Raw genomic sequence first — 6,549 nt, forward strand, 5'->3', positions numbered from 1 at the left:
AAAAATCACACCATCTCCCGCTAAAGGGGACCATGAGGCGATGCGAAGCAGTGTTTCGGCATGTAGAGCCCGCGTTTCAGAGGTGGATTGGTGAGGGGGAAAAGGGAGAATGGAAAGGGAAGGGGAAAGGGGGAGGGGAGGAGAAAGGGGGAGGGGAGAGAAAGGGGAGGGGAGATGAGGAGTGGAGGTGGAAAGGGAGAGGGGGATGGGAAAGGAAAAGGGAGATGGGGATGGGAAAGGGAAAGGAAAGGGGAGAGGTGATGTGGAGAGGGGGAGTGGAGAGGGGAAGTGGAGAAGGTTTGAGCATGCGCAGTAAGGGTGGTCACGCCGCACACCACCACCACCGGATTGAACTCCGCTATAAGATGCTTCACATCTAAAAGGCGCGTTCGTAAAGCCTCCAGTCTGTGACCGTGGCGCAGTAGATAGCATGCCCGGGATATCCTGTTGCGGACTGAGCGGTCGTAGGTTCGATGCCCGTTGACAGTACCTTTTTCTTCTTTGCCATCTGATTGTGTATATTTTTTCGACGTCATTTCCGTGACGGAAATACGTCACTGAAGTCTTGGTGGACTCCGGCATAAAACACTTTCGTGTTAAAAATATTTCATACATAGCGGGGGAAAAACTCTATTTAGGCACACAGGTACCGCTTATAACGCAGTTGGGGAAGCTCTTCCAGTGCTCCTTGTTTGTTCCTTAAATATCTTGGTTAGAGTAAGCTGGAATACTCTGTTATATCTTCTGCTGATGACGAGAATACCAACGCGCTACCAAACATTTTTGCGAAATAGTGCTCACCTTCGACAACGAGTTTTCCTTGTTTGTCATCGCAGAAACAGCCATCCTCCTTTTTGCACTCGTCCTTTATGTCTTCACAGGATTTTGCCACTTGTGGTGTTGTATAAATAAAGAGAAATACCGAAAAAACTAAAGATCAGGTCAAGTTCACCGCGATGAGTAAATGTGTAATTTGTGCACTGTCAGGACTACTGATATTCCCAGTTTTATATAACTGGCTAGCGACGAGGTTACCAACGATATGCCGAATATGTTTCGCTGTGCAATATTTACGTTTTACAGCCAGTTTTCCTCGTTTGTCATCGCAGAAACAGCCATCCTCCTTTTTGCACTCGTCCTTTATGTCTTCACAGGATTTTGCCCCTAGTGGTGTTGTATAAATAAGGAGGAATACCGAAAAACTAATGATCAGGTTAAGTTCACCGCGATGAGCAAATGTATAATTTGTGCACTGTCATGAATACTGATATTCCCAGTTTTGTATGAGTGGCTAGCGACGAGGTTACCAACGATATGCCGAATATGTTTCGCTGTGCAATACTTATGTTTTACAGCCAGTTTTCCTTGTTTGTCATCGCAGAAACGGCCATCCTCCTTTTTGCACTCGTCCTTTATGTCTTCACAGGATTTAGCCACTAGTGGTGTTGTATAAATAAGGAGAAATACCGAAAAACTAAAGATCAGGTTAAGTTCACCGCGATGAGTAAATGTGTAATTTGTGCACTGTCAGGACTACTGATAGTCCCTGTTTTATATAACTGGCTAGCGACGAGGTTACCAACGATATGCCGAATATGTTTCGCTGTGCAATGCTTACGTTTTACAGCCAGTTTTCCTTGTTTGTCATCGCAGAAACAGCCATCCTCCTTTTTGCACTCGTCCTTTATGTCTTCACAGGATTTAGCCACTAGTGGTGTTGTATAAATAAGGAGAAATACCGAAGAACTAAAGATCAGGTTAAGTTCACCGCGATGAGTAAATGTATAATTTGTGCACTGTCATGAATACTGATATTCCCAGTTTTATATAACTGGCTAACGACGAGATTACCAACGATATGACGAATACGTTTCGCTATGCATACTCACGTTTTACAGCCACTTTTCCTTCTTTGTCATCGCAGAAACAGCCGTCCTCCTTTTTGCATTCGTCCTTTATGTCTTCACAGGATTTTGCCACTAGTGGTGTTGTATAAATAAGGAAAAATACCGGAAAACTAAAGATCAGGTTAAGTTCACTGTGATGAGTAAATGTATAATTTGTTCACGGTCATGAATACTGATATTCCCAGTTTTATATAACTGGCTAGCGACGACGTTACCAACGATATGCCGACTATGTTTCGCTGTGCAAAACTTACGTTTTACAGCCAGTTTTCCTTGTTTGTCATCGCAGAAACAGCCATCCTCTTTTTTGCACTTGTCCTTTATGTCTTCACAGGATTTTGCCCCTAGTGGTGTTGCATAAATAAGGAGAAATACCGAAAAACTACAGATCAGGTTAAGTTCACCGCGACGAGTAAATGTATAATTTGTGCACTGTCAGGAATACTGATATTCCCAATTTTTATATAACTGGCTAGCGACGAGGTTATCAACGATATGCCGAATATGTTTCGCTGTGCAATACTTACGTTTTACAGCCAGTTTTCCTTGTTTGTCATCGCAGAAACAGCCATCCTCCTTTTTGCACTCGTCCTTTATGTCTTCACAGGATTTTGCCACTAATGGTGTTGTATAAATAAGGAAAAATACCGAAAAACTAAAAATCAGGTTAAGTTCACCGTGATGAGTAAATGTATAATTTGCGCACTGTCATGAATACTGATATTCCCAGTTTTATATAACTGGCTAGCGACGAGGATACCAACGATATGCCGAATACGTTTCGCTGTGCAATACTTACGTTTTACAGCCAGTTTTCCTTGTTTGTCATCGCAGAAACAGCCATCCTCCTTTTTGCACTCGTCCTTTATGTCTTCACAGGAGTTTGCCCCTAGTGGTGTTGTATAAATAAGGAGAAATCCCGAAAAACTAAAGATCAGATTAAGTTCACCGCGACGAGTAAATGTATAATTTGTGCACTGTCATGAATACTGATATTCCCAGTTTTATATAACTGGCTAGGGACGAGGTTACCAACGATATGCCGAATATGTTTCGCTGTGCAATACTTACGTTTTACAGCAACTTTTCCTTGTTTGTCATCGCAGAAACAGCCATCCTCCTTTTTGCACTCGTCCTTTATGTCTTCACAGGATTTTGCCACTAGTGGTGTTGTATAAATAAGGAGAAATTCCAAAAAACTAAAGATCAGGTCTAGTTCACCGCGACGAGTAAATGTATAATTTGTGCACGGTCATGAATACTGATATTCCCAGTTTTATATAACTGGCTAGCGACGAGGATACCAACGATATGCCGAATATGTTTCGCTGTGCAATACTTACGTTTTACAGCCAGTTTTCCTTGTTTGTCATCGCAGAAACAGCCATCCTCCTTTTTGCACTCGTCCTTTATGTCTTCACAGGATTTTGCCCCTAGTGGTGTTGTATAAATAAGGAGAAATCCCGAAAAACTAAAGATCAGATTATGTTCACCGCGCCGAGTAAATGTATAATTTGAGCATTTTCAGGAATACTGATATTCCCAGTTTTATATAATTGGCTAACGACGAGATTACCAACGATATGACGAATACGTTTCGCTATGCATACTCACGTTTTACAGCCACTTTTCCTTGTTTGTCATCGCAGAAACAGCCGTCCTCCTTTTTGCACTCGTCCTTTATGTCTTCACAGGATTTTGCCACTAGTGGTGTTGTATAAATAAGGAAAAATACCGGAAAACTAAAGATCAGGTTAAGTTCACCGTGATGAGTAAATGTATAATTTGTGCACGGTCATGAATACTGATATTCCCAGTTTTATATAACTGGCTAGCGACGAGGTTACCAACGATATGCCGACTATGTTTCGCTGTGCAAAACTTAGGTTTTAGAGGCAGTTTTCCTTGTTTGTCATCGCAGAAACAGCCATCCTCCTTTTTGCTCTCGTCCTTTATGCCTTCACAAGATTTTGCCACTAGTGGTGTTGTATAAATAAGGAGGAATACTGAAAAACTAAAGATCAGGTTAAGTTCACCTTGATGAGTAAACGTATAATTTGAACATTTTCAGGAATGCTGATATTCCCAGTTTTATATATTTGGCTAACGACGAGATTACCAACGATATGCCGAATATGCTTCGCTATGCAACACATACGTTTTACAGCCAGTTTTCCTTGTTTGTCATCGCAGAAACAGCCATCCTCCTTTTTGCACTCGTCCTTTATGTCTTCACAGGATTTAGCCACTAGTGGTGTTGTATAAATAAGGAGAAATACCGAAAAACTAAAGATCAGGTTAAGTTCACCGCGATGAGTAAATGTATAATTTGTGCACTGTCATGAATACTGACATTCCCAGTTTTATATAACTGGCTAGCGACGAGGTTAGCAACGATATGCCGAATATGTTGCGCTCTGGAATACTTACGTTTTACGGCCAGTTTGCCTCGTTTATCATCGCAGAAACAGCCATCCTCCTTTTTGCACTCGTCCTTTATGTCTTCACAGGATTTTGCCACTAGTGGTGTTGTATAAATAAGGAAAAATACCGAAAAACTAAAGATCTGTTTAAGTTCACCGCGATGAGTAAATGTATAATTTGAGCATTTTCAGGAATACTGATATTCCCAGTTTTATATAATTGGCTAACGACGAGATTACCAACGGTATGACGAATGCGTTTCGCTATGCATACTCACGTTTTACAGCCACTTTTCCTTGTTTGTCATCGCAGAAACAGCCATCCTCCTTTTTGCACTCGTGCTTTATGTCTTCACAGGAATTTGCCACTAGTGGTGTTGTATAAATAAGGAGAAATACCGAAATACTAATGATCAGGTTAAGTTCACCGCGATCAGTAAATGTATAATTTCTACACTCTCATGAATACTGATATGCCCAGTTTTATATAATTGGCTAACGACGAGATTACCAACAATATGACGAATGCGTTTCGCTATGCACACTCACGTTTTACAGCCACTTTTCCTTGTTTGTCATCGCAGAAACAGCCATACTCCTTTTTGCACTCGTCCTTTATGTCTTCACAGGATTTTGCCACTAGTGGTGTTATTTAAATAAGGAGAAATACCGAAAAACTAAAGATCAGGTTAAGTTCACCGTGATGAGTAAATGTATAATTTTGTGCTCACACGACTTGGTGAGGGCTAACTTAAGGCAGGATATCAACGAATGCCCTTTCCATGCGTTTTGGAGTCCAGAGCATGCAGCGCATACGGCCAGCGTATGCTGTTGTCGGCTGAATGCAGCCGTTTATTGATGACAGTTCGCTTGGAAGCGCTTGAGCAGCGGCGTGCGAGCTCTGATCTATTTCATATCTCGCGTTTTTCGTGGGATTTGACTCTTTTCTTGAAGAACGTTTACCAAGCAAATAGACCTTTTTCAAGCACACGAGCGCCACCAACGGGTGCGTAAGCGCTTATGGGAATAGGGTGCACGCTGTAGCAGTCGCCGCGCCGAGCGCGCGGGCCTCATGCTTTAACTTTCCGGTTACGTCGTGTCAACATTTGTGAGATCAAGTGAATGTGACAAGGTGTAACATATTACTGCGTAAATCAGTCGTGAACTTCTTTCTTTAGCTACGACGGCCTCTCTACTATTTCCATCTTCCTAGTGTTCCCGCGTGCCACTGTCGGACTACCTGAGCGGTTGCGAAACGTCATTATTATTATTATTTTTTTTGGCGCAAGCCTGCCCCACGGCATAAATTAAACAAAAATGTACAACTGTGTTTCCCTGACGAATTCCGTGAGTGGTCATTACAATTCGTGAATCGTGGATTCATTCGAAATCAGCGCCCACCGACACTGTTGACGAGCACATGGTTAGGCTCTAATATTTAAAGATTGCGCGAGAGAGTATGCATTTAGCAAAGCAAGATACATACTTAATGTAACTGCGCAAAAAACGGACGGAAACACGAAGGGCGAGAAAAGGACAAACAAGCGCAGACTATCAACTGAAGTTTTATTGCACGAACGAGGCAATATAAAGGGCAGAAAAATGCGAGAGAGGGCAAAAAAAGAAGGAGACAAAAGGCACGAGGGACCAAATCAACAAAAAACATTGGCCACATCAGGCAAGGCACGCCCGTCATACAAAACCAAGATAACTTAACTCTTTATCATGTATGACGACAGATGGAACGCTAACGCAGGACTCAGAATTCTTATGAATATGCGCAGCCTCAATTAGTTCCCGCGCTCTTTGGTTCTTATGCCGGAACAACACAGAGGTATCACCAAAGAGCGGAGTGCAGCCGCATTTCTTACAGTGGGCTGCTAGATGAAGACCGGAGTGGCCTTTCAGAGAATTAAAATGTTCTCGAAGTCTAACATTAAGGCAGCGACCTGTTTGTCCTACGTAAACACGTTTGCATGTCAAGGGTATGGAATAAACGACACCAGTGATACAAGATACATAATTATTAACATGACTAACATTACATGTACCTTGCCGAACATTTTGGTGATTTGCGATTCGTCTGTCTACTTTGGCGCATAAAGTGGACAACTTGTTCCTGGCAGATATAACAACTTGGACGTCATATCTTGACGCAACCTTTTTTAGGCGGTGGGTAAAACCGTGAACATATGGCAGAACAGCAAATTTCTTATGCT

General features: G+C 42.2%; 1 protein-coding gene across 1 annotated transcript in view; it reads right to left on the minus strand.

Annotated features, from left to right (window-relative positions):
• The window catches only part of LOC119393564 (uncharacterized), a 120,316-nt gene extending 119,428 nt beyond the window's left edge, over positions 1-888 (minus strand). The window contains exon 1 of the mRNA XM_037660665.2: positions 802-888. The gene's annotated coding sequence lies outside the window, so the exon portion shown is untranslated. The remainder of the gene's footprint in view (positions 1-801) is intronic.
• Positions 889-6,549: the final 5,661 nt, after the last annotated feature.

Source organism: Rhipicephalus sanguineus, chromosome 5, assembly GCF_013339695.2.
Source record: "Rhipicephalus sanguineus isolate Rsan-2018 chromosome 5, BIME_Rsan_1.4, whole genome shotgun sequence".
Classification (NCBI taxonomy): Eukaryota; Metazoa; Arthropoda; class Arachnida; order Ixodida; family Ixodidae; genus Rhipicephalus; species Rhipicephalus sanguineus.